This window comes from Equus quagga, chromosome 2 (assembly GCF_021613505.1).
Source record: "Equus quagga isolate Etosha38 chromosome 2, UCLA_HA_Equagga_1.0, whole genome shotgun sequence".
NCBI classification, from domain to species: domain Eukaryota; kingdom Metazoa; phylum Chordata; class Mammalia; order Perissodactyla; family Equidae; genus Equus; species Equus quagga.
Genome location: NC_060268.1, coordinates 110,096,460 through 110,119,059, shown reverse-complemented (window position 1 = coordinate 110,119,059; position 22,600 = coordinate 110,096,460). Strand labels below are relative to the sequence as shown.

At 42.1% G+C, this 22,600-nt stretch overlaps 1 protein-coding gene across 4 annotated transcripts in view; it reads left to right on the top strand.

The window, feature by feature from the left end:
* Positions 1-2,628: 2,628 nt before the first annotated feature.
* The window catches only part of LYST (lysosomal trafficking regulator), a 193,531-nt gene continuing 173,559 nt past the window's right edge, over positions 2,629-22,600 (top strand). For 3 of the 4 annotated variants that reach the window (XM_046651876.1, XM_046651880.1, XM_046651865.1), the window contains exon 1: positions 16,676-16,764. The gene's annotated coding sequence lies outside the window, so the exon portion shown is untranslated. Of the gene's footprint in view, positions 3,156-16,675; positions 16,765-22,600 lie in introns of those variants that run through there. The other variant, XM_046651871.1, reaches the window with a different exon arrangement.

The following is a 22,600-nucleotide window of genomic DNA, read 5'->3' as shown; positions in this document are numbered from 1 at the left end:
GCAAAATTCAGAGCCCAGCTACAGTAATCAGCTCATCGCAGGTGCCTAGTTATATTCAGCCAATTTGTTGTTATTAGTTCCCTCAAGTAGATTCCAATTCCTAGGACCCTGTGTACAGCAGAGAGGAACCCAGCCCTGTCTTTTTGCACCATCCTCTCACCTGGTGCTATATCAGACAATTCTCCACTGTTATTCATAGAGTTTTTATGGCCAATATTTTTTTTGTTTGGAAGTGGGTGGCCAGGTCCTTCTTCCTAGTCTGTCTTAGTCTGGAAGCTCCACTTGAACCTGTCCACCATGGGTGACCCTGCAGGTATTTGAAATACCAGTGGCATAGCTTTCAGAATCACAGCAATACATAGCCACCACAGTATGACAACCAGTAGATGGGTGGGGTGGTTCTCTGACTACTAGACCAGTTGGGTTGGCTTCACCCCATTTACAGAGTCTCTACTATATTTTCTGTCTTAAATTACCCTATTTTTTTTAATAATGTCTAAGTTTGAGAACTATCTTGTGCCCTTTTAGAACTAGGCAGGATATAAATTCTAAATAAGGGAAAGTAATACTATACCTTTAGGAAACTAACTCTTTCATACCACCTGAGTCCCACTTAGTGCATTATAGCAATAGAATAATAGATATGCCCAGATTTTCGAGTTGGAAGTATCTTAGAGAAAAGCTACACTACTGTTTGTGTTGCCCTAACTGACCTGTTTATCTGGCAAAATCAGGACCTCCAAGGCCTCTAAGAGAGAGTCACTGCTACTGAGGATGTAAATCAGGCATTTTGGAATTTGCGTCAACTTTTTCAAGCCACTTGATATATCTCTGAGCATCAGAAGAATGTTTAACTAAATGGTAGCAACCCCTCAAAGGTGCTCTGTCTTCCAAATGAATCATTTGAATCCTACTCATTAACAAGGGTCTTCAAGTTCATAATAGGGCCAAGACATTTTCCTCCAGAAAGCTTTCAGGAGGAAAACATTAATTCAGTACACCAAGTTTTGATAGGTGACCAGACAGTGGTGGAATTCAATGAGTCAAGGAAGTATCATGATAAATGCAAGTAACACTTAAGTAGGTCTTCACAGGTTTTCAAAATACTTCAGGGCTTTTTTTGTGTGTGACAAAGAAAAACAGAGCTAACAAACTTTTCAAAGTAAAGAGGGATTTTTTTCCCCTAGAGGTATACATTGATGGTGACTTTATCATCTGTAGCACTCAGACAGTTTCCATGCAGGAAAGATAAAGAACTTTCTCTCAGTCCCTTTGACCTACATCTCTGTTGGCTGTGTGCCACTGAGTTAAACTGGAGCTGATATGAGATGGTAAATACGGTCAAACCTACATTGTTTCACTGAGGGTAGCTGAGGGGTGGGGGGGGGGGGGGGCGGTGAGGCTCACAGACGTGGCCCAAATAGTGATAGACATTATAGGCAGAGATTGCAATCACTATTCATTGGAAAGCTATGTACTGAGGGACAAACACATACATGGCACATAATATATTAAAATACATTTAAAACTATTTGTTTCAGAACTAATTATAAAGACTATGTCACGCGCTTTAGGGTTCAGCCAGGCGTGGAAATTGAGAACCAGAAGTAATGTGGTAATATCTATTATAAGCATCCACTTTAATAGCCGTTGTTCTAGCTCCACCATGATATTATAATATGAGTTTTTTTAGCTATAATTCTGCATCCAGAATATAACATGATTAGCATCAATTTCTAGCTACAGTAATAACCCTGAAAGTTCTGAGCAAATACATACAACACATAGTAGTCATTCAACAAATTCACAGCATCTACTCTGTAGTGTATATACACATGTATGCATTGCACACACACACACAAACAGAAGTCTAGTTAGCAGTTAAGAGGATGGAATTGGAAGTTAAATAGGCCTGGATTCACATGTTGGTGCCACCATTTAAAAGCAGTGTGATACTGAGCAACTGTCAGATTCCTTATCCATAAAATGGGAATAAAAATACCTACCTGGCAGAATTGTTGTGAGGATTAAATCCAATAAAGTTTGTAAAGTGCTAGCCCAGAACCTAGCTTAAATCCTCAATAAAAGGTAGCAATTTATTGTTTTTATACACACATGTACATATACTAATAAACTTGCTAATAAAAATACTAACTCAGAAGTCCATAATCGGCCTGGGATTAAAAAGATAATGGTAGTTTTTAATCAATATTTTAAAAAAGAAATAATAGCAGGAAAAAAAGGAGAGAGAGAGATGCCAGCACAAGGAAGGGCAAAAAAACTACATTCTGAGTTTGGTGAAAGTTTGCAACCAGATGGTTCGTGGCAGTGTCTAGGCTCAGGACTGACATTCTGGTGTATAGTTCAGTTCTATGTCCTCCAAGGGCAGCAGAATTCTCAAATCAAGAGTAATGATGAGCCTCTCGGGGACAGACTTAGGCCCGCCCCCTCTGCAGGAGAATCGGGGTGCTATGACTCATAGGAGCCACCATGAGATCACTAACTGGAAATCCTTGCTGCAGCTACACTGCAAAGGAACCAGGCTTGATTTGCCAAACACCCCATGTGATCCAGGCATGGCCACCTGCCAAAGAGCCAGAGGGAGAGCAGGCCACTCGCCTTCCTGGCAACACAGAGATTTCCTAGCCCTATCACCGAACGAAAAAGCTGCATAGGGCTGACAAGAAGCCATTTCCAATGAAGATTTGGCTTTGGATAAGAGTAGCTGTAGTGCCAGAATGTTTGGTGCATTGCCTCTTTCGGCAGCTTCTTTATCCTTCCATGGGGAAGTTGTGTTCTGAGGTTCTTGCCCAGGAAGCTATTACCTTCACCATCTGCTCCTGCATCTTCCTCCGGTGACATCAGAGTGCAGCAGGATTTGCCTTTGCCATCTAATGGGGTTTCAGGCTGTTTGACTCAACTGTGCATGTTCATGTAATGCCAGGAGAATGAGACTACTCTAAGTCAGCTGAACAGAAGCCAGAAGTTAACTGCAAACAAGCGAGACCCAGCTTGTTTAACAGCGTAGAGGAGACCAGTTTCACTGCAGCTAACAGAGTAGATGGTTGCTAACTAGCCCGCAGTGAAGATGCCTACAGAGTGACTACCAAAGAGAAGAGTTCCTTGCTCACCTGAAGAAGGTAATCACTGTGCAGGTAGGTTAAAGTGTTTCTGAGACTTCCCAGTGCCGGCCAAGAGTGTGGGCAGCTTTGGTGGGCAGGCTGGGTACAGGCTGAGAGCTTTAGAACCACTGAGAAAGGGGATTAGCAAATGGATTCCTGGCAGCCCTGGTGGTATCAGGAGCTGGTTCCTACATACTGCTTGCTCAGAGTGGCCAAAGACTGTGCAGAAAGGAAAGAAAATGAAGACATTTCTCTGGAATGGGGTGAGCCAAGACCCTCGTTGGAAAGAGTCCAGCTCTGATTCTTGGTTGCCGGTAAACTGAGATTGTTTGTCTGGGGTGTGGCGTAGTTACAAGGACTCGTCAATAAATGGGTGCAGATGGGCTCATGAGGAATGCTATTAGCCAAGGGGCACCAAACCCAGCATATCCAAAATGCATTCATTCTTTCTCTCTCTCTCTCATCCCTCACTGCTAGCCCTCTCTAACCCTTCAGCCTCTATTATATTCCCTATGTATGCTAAGGATACCTTAAGTTCCTCCTATCTTAGAGACTAGAGACTGGTCGAGGAGGAAGAGGGAGGCAGCCCATAACTAAGGATTGGCATGGGGAATTTTGAAGAGATACATAAGAAATTCCTTGGCTAGAGTTGGAGGGGAAGGGAAAGACTGTGGATGAACTGTGAAGGACAGCTAGGAGGAACAAGAATGCCTGCCAAATTGAGAGGGGGCTAAGAATAGTAGGGACGTCAGGAACTTAGAGATTGAGAGGTAAGAAGAAGCCCAAGAAGAGTCAAGGTTGAGAGAGGTCTTGAGCAATTGTTCTGTGAGCCGGGAGACCTAGTCAGCATGTGGGTGGATGAACCTGTCTGGTGGGGGGTGATCAGAAGTGGATGAAAAGACAACTCTGTCCACTCAAATGCCAAGCAAGTAGCCTGGGAGCTGTCCTCCACTCCACAAGCCTTCTCACTCCCCACCTCTCCTTGGTTCCCACATCCTCCCAAACAGCCCTCTCCCTTCCCACATCCTCTCAGCTTGGGCCCTCATAATGTCTCTCTTGGGCTTTTGCGAGAGTCTCCCTACAGTGTCCCTACCTCTAGTCTCTTTCCCCTCCAATCCATTCCTCACACAACAGCCAACATTATCTTTCTAAAGTGCAAGCTTGAACATGTCCCCAAGCTTAAAGAGCTCCAGTGGCTTCCCATTGCCTACAGAATAAAGCCCAAACTTCTTTCACGGCACGCAGGAGCCTTCAAGATCTGGCCCCCCTGTCACTGCAGCTTCAACTGCTATAACTTACCTGCAAGTATCCAGTCACCTAGATTATTTGCTGTTCCTTCAATATGACCTTGTAATTGCCTTCTTACTTCCTGATGTTATTCTCTCAGTACAGAATACCTTTTCTTCTGTCCTGCCTACCAAACCTCTCTTCATCTTTCAAGACAAAGCTACCCCCTGTGAAGCCTTCCAACCCCCCTCCCTTCAGATCAGGGCTAATTGTTTTATCTCCTATTCTTTGTGTGTGTGATAAAATGTATATAACATGAAATTTACCACTTTAACCATTTTAAGTGTATAGTTCTGTGGCATTAGTACATTCATATTGTTGTACAACCATCATCACTACCCATCTCCAGAAATTTTTCATCATCACCAACTAAAACTCTGTCCTCATTAAACACTAACTCCCCATTATTCCCTCCCCCGGTCCCTAGCAACCATCATTCTACTTTCCGTCTCTGTGAATTTCACTCTTCTAGGTGACTCATACAAGCGGAATCATACAATATATTTCCCTTTGTGACTAGCTTGTTTCACTCAGCATCAGGTTCTCAAGTTCATGCATGTTGTAGATTTCCTTTTTAAGACTGAATATTATTCTATTGTATGGATATACCACATTTTGTTTATCTATCCATTTGTCTATGGATACTTGTGTTGCTTCCACCTTTTGGTTATTGTGAATAATGCTGCCAGGAACATCAGTGGTATAACTATCTGTTTGAGTGCCTGCTTTCAGTTCTTGGGGTATACACCTAGAAGTGGAATTGCTGGGTCATATGGTAATTCTAACTCCTAGCCTTTGTCCTCAAAGGTAATCATGCATGGTAAGTGTACATCTTCAATATGGTAATGTAGCCAAATATAAATTCCCTTGGAGCAACGTTAGATAATTAAAGCACAGCAAAGACCTGCAAAGAATATTTGTCTCTTGCCTGCAGTAAAAGTATGTTTTCCACATGGAGAAGCTGCAAACCAGTTGAAACACGAGAGTGCTAATAACGCGTGAACTCTCAAATAAGACTCTGGCAAAAGACTTCTAAGAAAATCCTTTCAAGAAACCCAGTTAGTACGTTTTGTCGTTATTACTTTCTTATGATCTGCTTGGGAATTTGGAGTCAAGAAACCCAAGTTCCAGCCCTGCCCTGCTCCTTACTAACAGTAAGTTACTCATTCTCTCGGCTCTAATTTTCTGATTTTACTGTCAGTAAAATAACAAATGTCCCTGTATGTTCACAGGAAATGAGCAAGCCAAATGAAAACATTCTGGTAACCTAAAAAAAAAAAAAAGGATCATCTGAATTGTCATAATGATTGGCATGCCATGCAACACTGGGGCACTTAGCAGACTTGCGTGGTAGTAAATTGGACTCCTGGTCCTCTGTCAAAAGAAGCTAACTGGAATTCTTTAAAGGATGGAGTGCAGCAATGCTTGATCATTCCCATCTGGATAAGAAAAATCTTTGAGTAAGAAGTGGAATTCCAGGGACATTTAATGAGTGATAGGAAAGCTGCCAGTGGGATTTTAAAATGTGGCAGTTGAGGAGACAGTTTTCCATAAATAAAGAATAGGCACAGAGAAAGAAAGCCTTGAGCCAAGATTATAAAAAACACTCTTGGTAAAAATAGATGGTAAGTCCTATACGATATGTATGCATTCCATCCAGGCAGTATCAATGTGATGTTTTTTTGTTTTGTTTTGTTTTGTTTTGTTGTTGTTTTTTCTCCCCCAGTCCCCCCAGTACATAGTTGTATATTTTAGTTCTGGGTCCTTCTAGTTGTGGCATGTGGGACGCCACCTCAGTGTGGCCCAATGAGTGGTGCCATGTCCGTGCCCAGGATCCAAACCGGTGAAACCCTGGGCCACCTTAGCAGAGCGCACGAACTTAACCACTCGGCCATGGGGCCGGCCCCCAATGTGAGTTTTTATGAAAACCTGAAGGTAGAATAAATACTCTAACCTACTTCACCTGGTTATTTCTGGCCTTTAGTACATATTAGGTGTGGCAAAAATGTGTTTACTATAGTCACTGTTAAGGTGTTGGTGCCAAATTATGACACTTTTACTGCGTAATAAATCAACACAGCTTCCTTGCCTTAGAAGAACTGACCAATAAACTTACGTTTAGATCTTAGAACCTCCATTCTTCTCTCTCGTTTTTCAGAATGTCTGTGCTATTGATTGTCCAGAAGGGAAAGCAGTATAAGGCAAGACTACTGATTTTTTTCACATAGACTGATAAATTAATATTGAATGGGATATATTTTTGCTCCTTCATTCCTTCCTCTCTACTCCCTGAAATTGAAGAAGTGGCCAGTCAAAAGAACACATGTTTGGAACAATTACAGAATTCAGGTGATATAATCAATTACTTATATATACAAGATAGAAGGCACTAGGCTATCCAGGTATAGCAGTTAAATCAAAGAAAAACTGAGACAGCAGTTCTTCTGAAAATTAAGATCCATTTTCAGAGCTGTCAGTTTATGTATATTTCTCTATTCTCGAGAATTCAGAAATAATGTGAAGAAAAGAAAGGTATTTAGTATGTGATAAAGGTGGCATTTCTTTTTTTTCTTTTTTAAAGATTGGCACCTGAGCTAACAACTGTTGCCAATCTCCTTCTTTTTTTTTTTTTGGTTTTTCTCCCCAAATCCTCCCAGTACAGAGTTGTATATTTTAGTTGTGGGTCCTTCTAGTTATGGCATATGGGATGACGCCACAACATGGCCTGATGAGCAGTGCCACGTCCGTGCCCAGGATCCAAACCGGCGAAACCCTGGACCGCTGAAGCAGAGCGCATGAACTTAACCACTCGGCCATGGGGCCGGCCCCAAAGGTGGCATTTCTAATTAGAAGGGAAAGATGAGTATCATGCATGGCGCTAAAACAAGAGACTATCCATTTGGAGGAAAACGTTTTTTCCCTGTTCTCTTTCCCTTTAAATGGTGTCTTTCACACTTATTCTCAGGCATCTGGTTAGGGTGCCAGTAAACAGAGGTGACAGTTGAGGTGAATGTTGTCGGCACTCAACCATTTCCCACGGTCTGTTCCTCCTTGGCTAATCCAGTCCCCAGTGGCCAACGATTTATCTTATTTTCAAAGATATCTACTATGTGTCTGACTTGAATTTATCAGACTTCAGGAAACTCGCACATCCCTGCTGCATGTGTCCCAGTGATGAACGTTCTAATACCATTCCTCTTTGGTAAGAATCAGCCATGGTGGGTAGGATGTTCACCTGATAGCTGCCTTCAACATGGGAAGAACTCAGTTCGCCTGATGCCTGAGTTGGGTGTGGTGGATAGCAAGCACAGGGTTAAAAGCCAGGTTTCCAACAATTAGCAGAGGCACAGCTGCCAGTAAATGCGGTGTTGTCTGCATCCCATCACAAAACCCTTGCTCTCTATTAGGCCTAATTATCAGTCAGCAGCTGAGTTCCAGAAATGGCGCTATAGGTTGGGCAGGAAACAAGTCAAGAGAGGTTATCCTGAGGGGTGAGTGGCCCTGTGATGGTGCTTTACAGTACATTTCCTGGTCATCTATTACTTTGATTTGGTGACTCAAATTCTGGGCTGATGCTTTTAATGTCTGGAAAAGAAACTTGTACAGTATGAGCAGCAAGAGCAGAAGCAGGGCTGTAATCATTATTTTTACTTTAGGATTCTGGTATCTGATTCTTAGGGAGAGTGTCTGACGATGGGGGCAGGGAGAGTGGGATGGAAGGGGGAGTATCTTCCAGAAATCACATAGAATCAAGAGTAGCTGAGCCAAGTGGCAACTTGCACATTGGCCACGAAGTCCCCCCATAGGGACGGAGTCACTTGCCACAAAGCCACTTCCCCCTTGCCCAGGGAAGCAATAGGTTTTGGTGAGACTGTCTCCTGGCCAGGAGTCCTCATCCAGTGAAGGCTGAGCTCACCTGCTCCTGGGATGTCGCCTTGGGGCTTTGCTGATTAAGCAACTCTACCACGCTGACCTATGTGAAGTGACATGATTTTTTTTAAATATGGATAAAAATCCAGAAGACTACATTATTAAATAGGTCCAAATATTTTTCAATATCTTGCTTATTTAAGGACCTTTACAGTTCACAAAGGTGCTTCAATATGTCTTATCTGATAAACTGTTTTCCTCAGATATCTAGAATCTAGAACCACCCTGTCTTCTCTATTTTATATTTCAGTGGTTGGTTTTCCAACATAATGTCTGCATTTTTTCCAACATGACTGTGTGTTTCGGACCTCTTTTCCGTGTTGGATACTGTTATACTCCCAAACAGATTACACATTTTATTTTCAATAAGATGGCACACCTGGGCTGCACCTATACTCCTAAGTGATACCGCTGTCTCAGAACTTTACTCACGGAATAGCTGCATTAAAAAGACACAAGTTGGCAGTAAGTCAACTGTTTACAAAATGAGTTCTATGCTCCCATGGAGTCCTGTGTTTCCTGCATTGCTCCAGTGTCAGCACAAGCTGGGCAGGGCGAAGCGTTTACGCTTCAGTTCAAGGCTCCAGGCGTACATCCGATGAAGGGAGTGACCTCCCTCCGCCATGGCTGGTGTGCCGCAGTCCTCTTCACATGGCAGAGTGGGGCCACTCGCTTTTCTCTGATGTGACTACTTGGTTGCATGGATACGAAGGAAATGCTGCCTGGGACCAGTGATTCTACAGATACTTTAGTGAAAACAGGCCTTCCAGTTTTTAATCTCCGATGCCTTTAAAACATCTTTGAAATTTCAGGATTTAGAAATATTTAGGATGCTGGTGGGGAGCAAATTTGGATACCAGACACTATGTCATACATACAATCACTCCTTCCCTTCTGCAACCCAAGTTTTATTATTAGATGAGCTGTGTACCAGAGAAACTTAGAAGGAGAGCTTCCCCAGAATACTCTTCACTCACTCATATGAACGATTCCTGGAGAGCCCCACCAGGACCCCTACAACTCCCACCATCTGAATTCCAGAGGTAAACATAGTTTAGGCTTAAGGTGGGACCACACTACATTAACATTCAGTTTTGACTCCAAATATATGGCAGTTCTATGCCTCTCAAATTAGTTTACATAGGGAACTGGGGAAGCGATTATGTAATTTTTACAAGTTTGATTTCTCTTTACAGCACTTTACTAACAAACAGGGTGCCACATCACAACGCACGCAGATATATAACGCATCATAACACAGATATATAAATATTCTGATATTCCAGGCACAAAAATAAAGATGTAAATAAAATTTTCCAAAGTGTAAGGAGACACACAGCCTCTAATAACTGTTGACCATGAGACAATGGGTAATAGAGAATTCTTCCAGCTGCTTGTATTCTTCAGTACTATCATCTTCTTCATTTATTCAAAAAATTCACAAAAAGCTGAAATACAATCCCCACAACTTAACAAATTCAAAGTGTATTTGAGAAGACAAACGAATAAAAATAATAACAGTTATTGGGAGGTAGGGGAGGTTGGGAAGACTATACTAGATTGTGTTCTGGCTTCTCTGTCAGACTTAGCTGGGATATTCTTTACCTTTTAGCAGACAAAAGAATAAAATACATACTTTAATTTAAATCCTAAATTATAAATACCAAAAGGGCAGGACAATGCCTTTGTACATTCAGTGCAGTCGTATGCCAGCACAGGATAAAAATTAATTGAGACATCAAAACAGTTGGGTGGGACAGGGCATCTTTCATCTGTGTGATGGAGTAGCATGCTGGCTTAGGATAAAGCTTTATTCTTTGGTATCTGGTCCTAATTAAAACAGATTCTCAGGGCAGCCTCATGGCCTAGAGGTTAAGTTCAGTACATTCTGCTTCAGTGGCCCGGGTTTGGCTTCCAGGCACACGGACATACACCACTTGTCAGCAGCCATTCTGTGGCAGCGACCCACATGCAAAATAGAGGAAGATTAGCACAGATGTTAGCTTGGGGCAAATCTTCCTCACCAAAAAAAAACCAGATTCTCCACCAGCCACTCTGGAGAGTCAGCACACCCTGTTATTACAGTTGTGATATGCATTATCAGCATCCCACTAATTGCTACAAAATGGGCCAAAGATAAGACATTTATTTACCCAAGAAGAGTTTAACCTGTGTTTTGAGGTTCTTCAACAAGTGATTGAACATTTTAAGCAATATGGAACCTGACTTAGTTAAAAATGACCAGGATGAAATATGGAGCAATTATCTATCTGGCTACAGTTGAAGCAAAAGGAAAATATTAATCATCTTCATCCACCTCCTGCCTGCCTTCTCAGCATCTCTTACCCTCCCTGAAATGTGGCTTTTACTCTTTCTACTTTGGAAAGGACCTTCAAGCCACTATGATCTCTCTCCCCAGTTTTTACACATATTGTTCCCTCTCCAGAATAGTGCTTCTTAAACTTTAATGTGCATTTTAATCACCTGAGGATCTTGTTGAAATGCTAAGTAAGACTCAATACTAAGTATGAAATGATAAGTAAGTATGGAGCATGTCCTGAGATTCTAGATTTCTCACAAGTTCCCAGGTGATGCTGGTCCAAGTAGGAGCACGGGCCTAGAACACCCTGCCTGGCCCATCTTGGCCTAGCTGCACACATAGATTCTATAGATTGCTACAAAAAAATAAAAATGACAACCTCATCAACTACAAGAACAAAACAACAAACCCTTTCAGAGACCAATCAGCTTGCCAATGCTTTATTGCCAATTAATTGGTCAAGAAAGGGCATTAAACATGTGCATGACTATTATTGCCATATCATAAAGGAATGTTATTTAAACTCCAAAAAAGTAGGAAGGGCATAGTTTCAGAATAGAGGACAGCCTTTTGAATTGAACAAACTTAACTTTGTGAAAAATTCACTACATTGATCTCATTTTTAAAATTTTGTCCTAGACTGCGGACACTAAAAGCATTTAGGAAAAACTGACCTGCCTGAAGCCTGCTGAGCCTTTAAGTCTCAAGTCTAGAGTCAGCTTTTCTGAGAAGCCTTTTCTGATCCTGGATGTGGGGTTGGGTGTCCCTCTGCAGTACCCCAGAGATCCCTGTGTGTGACGCTGTCATCACCCTCATCACTATAATTGCTTGTTTACCTGTCTGGAGTCCCCAACAGTCCTAGAATATCTTTCGTCTACCTTTGTATCCCAAAGCCTTGAACACAGAAAATTCCTAGTAATTGAGTGAAGGCCTGAAATAATGGATCAATCTAACAATCTTCCTAGTGGATTCCGTGCGTGGTATGAGGTCAAGTTAGAGACATTTTTTGAAGTGGTCCAAAATTGTGATGTGAATGAAATTATAGAGAAAGTGTACAAATGAAGAATCCTTTTATGTAGCACAGTTTTTTTTGAGAAGGCAGTTAAACGCATATATATCTTTTCCTGTTCCTTACCTTGAACCTGACTGGCCCTTTTCAACTCTTGCCTTGAACTGATCAAGTGACACTCTTTTCTGTGAACCTGCTGATAACATGAATTATCTCTTTGTTTTTCTGGTCTTCTGAATGAGGTATCATGAGCTTTAAAGGGTCCTTGTGATTTTTTAATCTGTTCCAATCCACTGGGCTCTTAGCTTTGTCAACACAAATGGATAGCAAATAAGCATTTCTTATGATAACTTTTCATTATTTCCTTCCACTTCTTAGCCACTTCTTAGTCTGTTGTGTAGGATAGACTTAGTTTGTTCTCCCAAAATAAACAGCTCATGCAAGTTAACAGGTTAAAGTTAATCATAAATTTGTTGACCAAAGGAATATATTGTGAATCAAGACAGACAAATATCAAGTATTAAAATGAGAAACGGCAAGTAAATCACTTGGCTAAGAATTATGTTCAACAATGGACTCAAAACCCTCTTTGTTCAATTATGATGATGGTAATAATAACAACTTAGTGTGTGCATATTATATATATATATAAAATAAGTAACTAACACACCTGTAGGCATGCACATCAGTTCATCAGTTACTAGAAATTATTTCTGGGATGATATCACAGAAGACCTTTATTTTCTATATTATATATTTGTCTTAACATTTGTATTTATTACTATAGCATATATTTTCTGTTCTAAGCAGAAAAACAATTCAGAATTTAAAAAGAAAAAAAAAACTTTTACGAGAACTAACAACACTGTTGCCCACAAGTACAGTTTTTCCCTTCGCATGAAGTTTCCACAGCAAAGACGGCAAGTTTGTGTTGTTTTAACACTTTTAGCTGGTTGAAAAGATCACATCATAAATTTTTTTTTATATTTACAAATACTTTAATGCAATTACATAAGAGTTTTTAAAGTAAAGTATACATACTTTTGGGGATTTAAAATGCTATCAGTGATTTAGAAGAGAAAATTACCTAAAAGATTCTTAAGGAAACCTAATCTAGTAAATTTTGCAAAAAGGAGTAGATGTTGCTAACCAACTTAATGGAGACACTAATTATGAATTGACCTCTTCAATAAAGTTTCAAGGTACCTATTAAAAAAGCACATCTTTTAAAGATTCAATTCATCCTAATAAAGTAAAGCACTACAAAACTAAATTTATACATCTATAATTTTTTAATGTAGCAATTCCGTGGTCTGTAGTCAGCTGTGGACCATCTGTACAATTTTGACCATGTTACTATTACTGAAACGACAGCCCTGCTTCCCCTCTACTGCATCTTCACAAATCCATTTCTGCTCCAGCGCAATGTGGTGGGCATTAAAGTTGTCGAATTTCATCTAAAATTATAAGTAACTTACCATTTGGATATTTATTTGAATTTAAACAAAATTTTCTTTTCTTTCTTTCTTTTTTTTTTTTTTGCTGGGAAAGATTCATCCTGAGCTAACATCTATTGTCAATCTTCCTCTCGTCCTCCTCTCCCTCACCTCACCCAGCCAAAGCCCCAGTACATAGTTCTATATTCTAGTTGTAGGTCCTTCTAGTTCTTCTATGTGATGAGGGGTGTGGTTCCATACCCGCAAAGTGAACCCAGGCCACCAAAGTGGGGCACGCCGAACTTTAATCACTAAGCCATCAGGGCTGGCTCTAAACAAAATGTTCTTAATTAAACCATTCATTCAATTTACTGAGTGCTTACTATGGGCCAGGTACTGTTCTGGCACTGTGATACATCACAAAGAGAACAAAGGTTCTTAGCTGCCTTAGAGAAGCTTATAGTCTAAATGGGAGAGACAATAAAAATAAACATGGTAAGTGGGTAAATTATGCAGCATGTAGAAGCTGATAGGTACAACAAAAGAGATGACATTTAGGATCACACCATGCCAACTCTCAGCACCAGATCTCAGTGACAGAGAACCTATGTGTTCTTTAATAAAATGAGTTTTAGCGGTGTATTAGTCTGCTAGGGTTAATAATAAAATAATAAAATACTACAGACTGGTGGCTTAAATAGCAGAAGTTTATTTTCTCAAGGTTCTGGAGGCTAGAAGTCCAAGATCAAGGTGCTGGCAGGGCTTGTTCCTGGTGAGAGCTCTCTTCTTGGCTTGTAGACAGCTGCCATCTCGCTGTGTCTTCACATGGCCTTTCCTCTGTGCACGTGTGGAGAGCTCTGGTGTCTCTTCTGCTTCTATATGGACCCCAGTCCTACGGATGTAGGCCCCATCCTTATGATCTCATTTAACCTTAATTACCTCCTTAAAGGTTCTATCTCCAAATATGGTCACATTGTAGGTTAGGGCTTCAACATACGACTTTGGGGGAGTGGGGAGGGGCAGACAATTCCATCCATAACAGATGGCATTTGTGATATGAGGGACACTCAAGTGTGGGGCCCAGGGCAGAGTTCCCTCTTGCCTAGGTTTAATGGCAGTGTTGAGGTAGACTTCATTGAGAAGGTGAAATCTGAGCAAAGACATGAAGGAAGTAAGGGAGTTATGTGGCTAGCTGGAGAAATAGTATTTCAGGCAGAGGGAATAGCCAGTGCAAAGGCCTTAAGGCAGGAATGTGCCTGGAATGTTGGGTAAACAGTAAAGAGGCCAGTACGTCTGGAGAGATGGGAAAGTAGGAAGAGATAAGGTTATGGGGAACCAGAGGGTATAGAGCTCTGTAGGCCGTTGTACGGACTTTGGTTTGTACCTGAGTGAAATGGGGAGCCAAGGCAGGTTTTTGAGCAGAGGTGTTCCATGGTCTGATTTACATGTCCATGTAGGCATGAAATTATTATTTGAAGGTATTTTGGGGTATAATTAATGTGAAATTATGCAAAATACATTAACTGCATCTTTTAAAATCTTGAACTTATAATCTCATTTTAGAATCTAATTTTAGAGTCAAATTATCTGGAGAATTTCCCACTTACAAAGTTTGCCAGTGTGTGATGTATACATAGGTAGGTCTTCCTCCTTGGTATCTATTACTTTTTCTCTATTCTTTCTTCTATTGTGTATACTTGATTACAGATTTTTTTTGTGTTCATTTGAAATCTTTTAAACTAAGTTTATCTAATATGTATACTTAATATGGATGTCCTAAGATACTCTCCAACCAAGTCAAAACTGCAGCAGCTTGGTTAAAATACTTTATGACTCAGATATACAGACAAAAAAGTAGTCACAAATAACATCACTTTGTGCCTTTTAGAAATAAATAATACTTTGAGGGTGAATTGTGTACCATTGTCACATAAAGTCTGTTTCATTCTCTTTGGGTTGAATGAAATCATGATTATCTGTTCTCTTCCATTCAAGAGAAAACAGAAATTGACGTGTTAGCTAACAATTCTGTGACTTCTGTTGTCCATTAAAAAAAAAAGAGGTCTATTTGAGATTTGTGGGTGACAGTTGATATGTAAATAAGAGTAGGTTAGTTCTAGGTAAAACTGTGAAATAGGCCAGGTTTGGCTTCCTCTTCTTCTGAGTTCAGGAAAATTCACACGAATATCTCCAATATCCAGGACAGTACCTAGACACCGTAGGCGCTCATTATCTGTTAAATGACGATTTCCCTGGGACATTTCTTTCACTAACTTGTTAGGAACTTCGTGCGCGGCCCATCCCTGGAGTATTTGCATTTTAAAAGATTTCCAGAGGAAGTGGGCAACCTCTGCCTAAAGCTATTAACTGCTAAAGGTTGAACTTCAGACGTCAGTGGAGAGATATTTTCAAGAGCGGAATTTTCCCCCGGAGAGCCCCTTCAAACCACATCACTGGGCAACTATTTACTTTGCCTGTCATTGGGTCAGATGGGAGTTTGAGGTATTAAAAGTTGCATCTGGTATACGGCCTTAGGATATAATATCCTGAACTATTCTATTTCTTGATACCTGTGCAAAAATTACTGGAATTGTTGATTCTAAAGCAATTCGAGTCAATTTGTAGACCATTAGCTTACAGTTTGTATTGCTAGGTAGGACTTGAACCCTGGACCCTCAGACCCCAAAGTTCAGCCTTCTTCCCAATACTTTTGACATTCCGCCAGAAGGCCTGTCACAGTGACTGGGTGGTAAGGAGGCTTGTCTTCTAAAATGACAAAGTGCCAGCAGCGGCAGCAATCCGTCAGCTGTATGCTGGGCCCGGCAGTCAGTGATGCAGCCAAAACATCCTTGTATTTAACCTACGGCTCCCACCCTCTAGAGGCACCGCTATTTTAGGGCATAAAACGCTGACAGCGCACGCTGTACATGAAATGTTCGAAGAGGGCTAAGTTGAAAATTACACATTTGCGTTAAATTAATTCTACGGTGCCTTCGTAAACCTCTTTACGTTGCTTGAAAGAAGCCTACAGTAACCCTTGCAAAATGACTTTTTCCGGGTCCCAGAAGAAGGCTGGCGTTCCTCGTGGGTACGCTTCCTCCCTCCCTCTCCTGGTCCCTTCGCATATTTCTTCTACCCCTATCCTCTGAACCTACACAAGAGGGACACGAGGACAGTCTGTGTTGAATGGAGGAAGCGGACGCTGCACATGCGCCCGACGCGTTTCAAACGGCGCTCGCTCTCCCCCGGGCCTGACGCAGCCCGCCTCTCGGGGCACCGGGATCGTGAGGATGCGGGCCAGGCCTCCCCCGCGCGCGGAGGAACCCCACAGCCCCCAACCCCGCGGCTCAGCCCGCCCTCCTCCCTCCCCCATTGGCTCAGCGGCGCCTCGCGTCACGCCTGCGACGGCGGTGCTGCCCGACCAGCAAAGGGCGGGGCTCGGGACTCGCGAGGCGGGGCCCGCGCGCACGCGCAGGCGAGCGGGTCTGGGTCCAGACGGGGGGAGGGAGGGGGTGGTGTTCCCGGTTTCCCCGGTTACCTGAGGGGGCGGGGGTGGGGAGTTCGGTGGCGGCGGCGGCGGCGGTGGCAGCGGCAGCGACGACGACTCCGGATTCTCCTGGTGAGGGGGAGCGCGCGGCGCTGGCGGCGGCAACAGAGCAGGTAAAGGCGGCCGCCGGGTGCCGACGGTGACAGCAGAGTGCTTGGGATACCGGCCCCTCTCGGTGGCCTGGAGGAAAGGCGGCTTGCGGGTGTTGGCAGGCTGCCCGGGCTGGGGGTCGCGGCCGCCTGGCTGAGGGCGCGGGGCCCCCTGCCCGATGCCCGGCCCGAGCTGCTTCTCCGCCTCCGGGGCTCCGGGACGTCTCCCCGCGGCGCGGGCCGCCTTTGACAGCAGCCGAACGGCGGGCGGAGTTCCGTCCGGCCCCTCCGGACCTTTGCGGGGGCTGCGCGGCCATCCGCCACTAACTTTATTTCCCCGCGCGCGAGGGTCGGAGGTCGCGCAGGCTGGCGGCGATTTGCTGCTGTCTTCAGTTTGTTTGTTATCCTGTGCCGGGGCACCCCCTCCTCCCCGACCGGGCCCAGCCTAGCGGGTGGACGACTAGAGTTGACGGTGTGCCGCGCCACCACCCTTGCGGTTCCTTGCGCTCTTGTCCCGAGGTGCTCGCCCACCTGTCATCTCCCCCATGTGCCTTGGTCCGCTGCTTTTCTGCTGCCTGTGACACCCTTTGCCCGGGCGAGAGACTCTGCGGAGGTTTCCTCTTGAGACATCTGCCCTCTGTCCTGGACATCATTGGAGCCTGGGCTGAGATGCCCCTTCGCCTCTGGCGGGATTACACTGTATGGGAAATAACCCAGGAAGACCCCGGCGCCACAGTGTGGAGGCCAACGGGTTGTTTGGTGGTGGCGGGGATAAGCTCAGAGGATTTAAGAAACGCTTCCTCGCCCTGATTATTATCCGGTTAAACAAAACAAAACATTCCCTATATGCTCTGCAGACCATACACACCCAGGGACAGGACTTGGGAGTTGGTGAGGTTTGTTTTAAGCAGATAGAAAATTTTAAGGGAGTTGAATCTTGTGTTGAATTCGGACCAATGTTTTCTTGAGTAATGAATTTCGCTCGCATTTTCCCTAGGGTTTCTTTAATAGGTTGATAGGACAAACTGAACTGGGCTTTTCTTCCTGATGGTTCTTGGCTTCCACACCCAGAAACCTTATGCTAATAAAGATGTTGACTCTGAGCTTTCATTTTATAGATGTAGATAATTAATATGGGTATCTGTTTTAAAGAGCTTTGCAAGTAGCCAGCAACTTTTTTCTGATGGGCTCTTTGCTATCATCCATACTGTTACTGCAAAGGTTGGAGAATTTGCAGAAGAGAGGGCATAAGAAGAAAATGAGTTACTATATAATTTACATAAAAACAATTTGTAAACTATAAAGTCATATATAAATTTAGTAAATGCTTACATTCTAGTGGGAGGCCTCAGATAATGAACACATACAGTATGTGCTATGTCAGATGGTGTTAAGAACGATAGAGAAAAAGCAGGGAGGAGGGAGGATAGGGAATGGAGAGAGGGGTGCAGTTTTAGCTACAGATAGCCAGAGAAGACTGCCTGGAAAGATGACATTTGAGCCCAAGACCAGAAGGAAGTGAGAAGGTAATCCATGCACCTCTCTAGGGAAGAGTGTTCAAGCAGAGGGAAAGGCATTTGCAAAAGCTTCGAAGCACAAGTGTACTGGGCATGTTTGAGGATAGCAGAGAAGCTGATTTGTCTGTGGTGGAGTGTGCAAGGTAAGATGAGTAGAAATGAAGTCCGAGGTAAGAGGGAATAGGGAATCAGGTTGGTTGAGGCCTTGTACACCTTTGTAAGGACTTGGGCTTCCACTCTGAGTGAAAAGGGGACTCATCTCTTTGAATCGAGGAGGGATACCATCAGACTTGCCTTTTAAAAGGGTCACTCTGGTGGCTAGATGGACAGTAGACTTTGTTTGGGGCCAGGCGGGGAGGGGTTGGGCAGGAGCAGAAGCAGGGATATCAGTTCGTGGACTCTTGCCGTAATCCAGGCCAGAGATGATGTAGCTTGGACCACAGTAGAATTGGTGGAGTGGTTGATTTGTGGGAAAGATGAGGGTGGAGTCAACAGGAGATTTAAAAGACACCAAAATTTTGTCCTGAGCAAGTAGAAAGATGGGATAGACGTGTACTGAGGTGAAGTTCATGAGAAGAGCAGTTTGGTGAGGAAGAGGTTTAAGAGTTGATTAGAAACAATAAAATTAGACATCTAAGTGGAGATTAGTACTAGTAAACCCTAGTGACTTTGTATTGAGGACACTTTTTATATCATCTTGACTATAACAGGGACTTAATATTTTCACCCATAAACTGCCAACCTTTTTCCTGCTCATTTTCTTTTTAGTTCTTTCGACTAGCCTAGTCATTCTTTTCAGCGAATCTAGTTTTGTTTTTATTTGCTTGCTCAGAGCATCTGTTTGTTAGTGTCAGTTGTAGAGAAAGCCATATAATCTAGAATTTCAGAGTACCTTTTTAGTTTGTTGCTGTATTTAACTTGAACGCCTTCATCTGATTAATCTTTTTCTGAATTATGTTTAGATGCCTGGCTTAAGTTCACGAACTTTTTTTTTTAAGCCTCAGTAATCTTGTTATCAAATGTGGTTTCACTTCACTTGGCCATTTGTGAAATTAAAATGGAAATGACCTATATTTTTAATACTTTACTAATAGGTCAGTAATATACAGGGATCATCCCAATTCTTCTGTTTCATTAAAGTTGGCTGTTTCATTAAAGAGGGCCATTGCATGTTAAATGGAGATCTTTTTCATAAAGTAATGCAGTGTTTGGAGCAATAGAATTTGACCTGTAAAACTTGTATCAAAAATATATCAAGCTCAGGGCCAGCCCAGTGGCACAGCGGTTAAGTTTGCACGTTCCGCTTCAGTGGCCCAGGGTTCACCAGTTTGGATCCCAGGTGCTATACACCCCTTGTCAAGCCATGCTGTGGCAGGCGTCCCACATATAAAATGAAGGAAGATGGACACTGATGTTAGCTTAGGGCCAGTCTTCCTCAGCAAAAAGAGGAGGATTGGTGGCAGATGTTAGCTCAGGGCTAATCGTCCTCAAAAAAAAAATAATAAATAATTATATATATATAAAATCAGGCTCGGGGCTGGCCCCAAGGCTGAGTGGTTAAGTTTGCACACTCTCCTTCGGCTCCCCAGGGTTTCGCCGGTTCGGATCCTGGGCACCAATGTAGCACTTTTCCTCGGGCCGTACTGAGACGGCATCCCACAAAGCACAACTAGAAGGATCTACAACTAGAATATACAACTATGTACTTGGGGGCTTTAGGGAGAAAGAAAAAAAAAAAAGATGGGCAGCAGATGTTAGCTCAGGTGCCAATCTTTAAAAAATATATATACATATATCAGGCTCCTAGAATTTAAGGTCTGCCCCTTCCATTAAGAACAGAGGTAATGAGCTAATATTTTTAAATGGATTTACAACCTAAATATATCCTGAAAGTATATAAAAATCTTTCAAATTAATAACTAATTATAAACTGATCTTGAAGTTGATGGAGACACTATATTCTATTTGATACTACTATCATTTGCTATTGCTTCTCACCAGTATTTGTCCTTGTACCTCTTAATCCTTCTGGGCTTGTTTTATGGTAATTGAGAGAGTTACATTTGGAAATTTTGAATGCTTTCCAGGTCTAACTGCTGGGAAGAAAGAAAAAAGAAAAATTTTATCTAATAATATGAAAGAGTAATGCTTAAAGTGTGATCATCTTAATTAATCAAGAAAGGAATCAAACAGTTTTCCAAAAGGCTAGTCATTATTGCAGTCAAATGTGATTCTTTGAAATTGAAACTCAAAAAGGATGAGGAAATAGCAGAGCTTCTAGCTACTGTAAATGAGGGGAAGAAATAGATGAATGATAAGATAGAGTACTACACATATTTTATACAGCTGCTGCCACTTGTTTTTAAAAAGTAAAGAGAATAGAAGATTTTTGCCAGAAACATGAAGAATTGCATATTTTAAATTTAAAAATGGAGTGGGGGGAGGTGAAGCCAAGAAACTATACATTGAACATCTTGAAACTGATTCTTAGAAAAATTATAGACCAGATTGCTGAACAGATGCTTCATGATTTGTGATTAGAAAAGAAAGCCCTCATTGCTAAGACCCAGAATTGGTTTTTTAAGAACAAGTCATATTAACCGCATGCTCACTTTGCCAAAGATATAATAATATTAAATAATCTTTGTAAGCACCTCACATCTTAGAGTTCATTCCCATTTATTATTTCATTTAACCCTTACAACCTCCCTGTGAAGTGGTGTCAGATGAGGAGGGCCCCAGTAGTGGGAGCCCTTGCAAGACACAAAGAGGACAGATGTGGGAGATTTTAGAAAGGACTTGCTTAGATATGGGGTAAAGATGAGGGAGGGATAAAAGTGGGCTTTAAGGATTCTACATTATCTGGGTGAATGGTGATGCTGGTAATTGGTCTTAATTTTAAAAATACAGTTGGAGAAGTAGATTTGGAGACATGAAATTCATCAGTTCACACCACTTTGGTGGAAATAGTTGTTATATTTTCTTTGTTGGAACTGAGTCAGACATAATTAAATTTTTAAAAATATATAGGTCTGGAACTTGGGAGAGAAGTCTGGAACAAATTTTAAAAATCTTCATTCATTTAGTAAATATATTCTTTCAAATACTTTTGGTAAGGAAAGGAGGACAGTGGGTGGAAGCTTGAGTGGGGAGATGTGATCAGGGAAGGTTTCTTTTTCTTTAAAGATGGTAGACTCAGGGACACTTAAGTGGACTGAGGGAAAGGGGCCATTGAAGAGGAAAGAAAATTGAAGCCACAAGTGAAAGGAGATAATCAGACATAATCTCTGAGGAAATAGAAAGGTTGGGAACAAGAGCATAGGTGAAAGGGTTACCTTGAAGAAGAGCGGTGATGCATCTTCCTATTTAAAAAAGAAAAGGAAATAGGGAATAGGTACACTATAAATAAGTATCCAGGATGGCATCTCTTGTCTCCATGAAGCAAGGTTATCTGCTGAGATTGAGAAGGAAGAGCATGGGTTGAGGTGTGTTTGAGGGGAAAAGAAAAGTTACTATTGTGATTGGAAAAGGGACTTGACCAGGGACAATGACCTAATTGCTGAATAGTGATAAACACCCTTGAAGTCACAAATGTAGAAAGAGGCCAATCAGAATAGTTAAGCAGCTTTCTCCAGCAGCTCTTTATAACAGTACAGAAAGCAAATAGGCTGAACCTGGGTAGGGATTGGAAGGGAAGGTAGGATGGAGAACTTGGGTAGGGTGGTGGTATGAATCAAGAAATTGAAAGGCTGAACCATAGTATCCTGCTTGATTAAGGAAGAAAGCCAAGCCAAGATGGGGCTGATAAATGTGGAGAAGGAAGAATGTGAAGAATCTCAGTGAGTAAGCCGAGTAAAGGAAGTAAAAGAGTACTAGAGATGGGAAAATAGGCACATGTGATGTGAGAGTCGTAAATTTAAGACTGTGGAGTTGGAAAAATTGCAGGTGATGATAAAGGCCAGGATATGACCAATGATGGTGGGTAGCCAAGATTAATGGTATTAATTACAATAGTAATATTAGTAAAAGCTACTATTCTTTGAGTACTTTACTAGTCACTATATTAAATGCTTTTCATAGATTATCGTACTTATTTTTCACAATTATTCTCTAAGGCACATATTAGCTTCTCCATTTTACAAATGAGAAAACTGGGGCTCAGTGAGGTTAAGTAACTTTCCCCAAGGCACACAGCTGGGAAGTACTTGAGTCTTTCTAGCCCCAAAGCCCTTATGCCCTACTACTAAACCAAGCTAGCCTTCTGCCAAGTAGGGGTCACTGAAGAAGATGAAGTCAAAGAGCTCTAAATCCTAGTATGCTGAGATTAATTGTTATTACAGATA